Source organism: Coturnix japonica, unplaced genomic scaffold (genome assembly GCF_001577835.2).
Source record: "Coturnix japonica isolate 7356 unplaced genomic scaffold, Coturnix japonica 2.1 chrUnrandom676, whole genome shotgun sequence".
NCBI lineage: Eukaryota > Metazoa > Chordata > Aves > Galliformes > Phasianidae > Coturnix > Coturnix japonica.
In genome coordinates this window covers 19,567-21,655 of record NW_015440040.1, presented here as the reverse complement: position 1 = coordinate 21,655, position 2,089 = coordinate 19,567, and the positions used below count along the sequence as shown (strand labels likewise).

The 2,089-nt window shown below is 55.5% G+C and overlaps 1 protein-coding gene across 1 annotated transcript in view; it reads left to right on the top strand.

The window, feature by feature from the left end:
- Window positions 1-2,089, top strand: part of LOC107307564 (nascent polypeptide-associated complex subunit alpha, muscle-specific form-like) — an 8,831-nt gene that overhangs the window by 5,319 nt on the left and 1,423 nt on the right. The gene's annotated exons all lie outside the window — the stretch shown is intronic.

The following is a 2,089-nucleotide window of genomic DNA, read 5'->3' as shown; positions in this document are numbered from 1 at the left end:
CCACTCCGTTCGGTTCTTTCCACTCAGGCGGGGACCACAACGACCAGCAAAGGCTCTAGGAGTTACGGCATCCATTCAGTGCTGTGTCCACTCGTACCCGCTCCACTCGGTTCTTGTCCACTCGGTACCGCTCCATTCGGTTCCTTTTCCACTTCGGTACCGCTCCATTGCGTTCTTTCCACTAAAGCGAGTTACCGCTCCATTCATGCTTGTCCACTCGTACCAGCTCCACGTTCTTGTCCACTCGGTACCGCTCCATTCGTTTCTTTCCACTCTTACCACTCCGTTCCGCTTTTCCACCTGGTACCGCTGCCATTCATGCTTGTCACTCGGACCGCACCATTCGTTCTTCGTCCACTCGCGGTACCGCTCCCATGTCGTTTCTTTTTCCACTCGTCCACTCCGTTCGGTTTCTTTTCCACCTGGTACCGCTCCATTCAGGTGCTCTTGTCCACTCGGTACCGCTCCATTCGGTTCTTTTCCACTCGGTACCGCTCCATTCGGTGCTTGTCCACTTGGTACCGCTCCATTTGGTGCTTCTCCACTTGGTACCGCTCCATTCGGTGCTTGTCCACTCGGTACCGCTCCATTTGGTTCTTGTCCACCCAGTACCGCTCCATTCGGTGCTTGTCCACTCGGTACCACTCCATTTGGTTCTTCCCCACTCGGTACCGCTCCGTTCGGTTCTTGTCCACTCGGTACCGCTCCATTCGGTGCTTGTCCACTCGGTACCGCTCCATTTGGTGCTTCTCCACTCGGTACCGCTCCATTTGGTTCTTGTCCACTCGGTACCGCTCCATTTGGTTCTTGTCCACCTGGTACCGCTCCATTTGGTTCTTGTCCACCTGGTACCGCTCCATTTGGTTCTTGTCCACCCGGTACCGCTCCATTTGGTTCTTGTCCACTCGGTACCGCTCCATTTGGTTCTTGTCCACTCGGTACCGCTCCATTTGGTCCTTGTCCACTCGGTACCACTCCATTTGGTTCTTGTCCACCTGGTACCGCTCCATTTGGTTCTTGTCCACTCGGTACCGCTCCATTTGGTGCTTGTCCACTCGGTACCGCTCCGTTCAGTTCTTGTCCACTCGGTACCGCTCCGTTCGGTTCTTGTCCACTCGGTACCGCTCCATTCGGTTCTTTTCCACTCGGTACCGCTCCATTCGGTTCTTGTCCACTCGGTACCGCTCCATTCGGTTCTTTTCCACTCGGTACCGCTCCGTTCGGTTCTTGTCCACTCGGTACCGCTCCATTTGGTTCTTGTCCACTCGGTACCGCTTCATTTGGTTCTTGTCCACTCGGTACCGCTCCGTTCGGTTCTTGTCCACTCGGTACCGCTCCGTTCGGTTCTTGTCCGCTCGGTACCGCTCCATTCGGTTCTTGTCCACTCGGTACCGCTCCGTTCGGTTCTTGTCCACTCGGTACCGCTCCGTTCGGTTCTTGTCCACTCGGTACCGCTCCATTTGGTTCTTGTCCACTCGGTACCGCTCCATTAGGTGCTTGTCCACTCGGTACCGCTCCGTTTGGTTCTTGTCCGCTCAGTACCGCTCCGTTCGGTTCTTTTCCACTCAGTACCGCTCCATTCGGTTCTTTTCCACTCGGTACCGTTCTATTCGGTTCTTGCCCACTCGGTACTGCTCTGTTTGGTGCTTGTGCTACTATGCTCTGTGCTGCTCCACTCGGTACCGCTCCGTTCAGTTCTTTTCCACTCAGTACCGCTCCATTTGGTTCTTGTCCACTCAGTACCGCTCCATTTGGTTCTTGTCCACCCAGTACCGCTCCATTTGGTTCTTGTCCACTCGGTACCGCTCCATTCGGTGCTTGTCCACTCGGTACCGCTCCATTTGGTCCTTGTCCACCCAGTACCGCTCCATTCGGTGCTTGTCCACTCGGTACCGCCCCATTCAGCACTTCTCCATTCGGTACCGCTCCATTCAGTGCTTGTCCACTCAGTACCGCTCCATTTGGTACCGTTCTATTCGGTTCTTGCCCACTCGGTACCGCTCTGTTTGGTGCTTGTGCCACTCTGCTCTGTGCTGCTCCACTCAGTACCGCTCCGTTCAGTTCTTGTCCACTCGGTACCGCTCCGTTC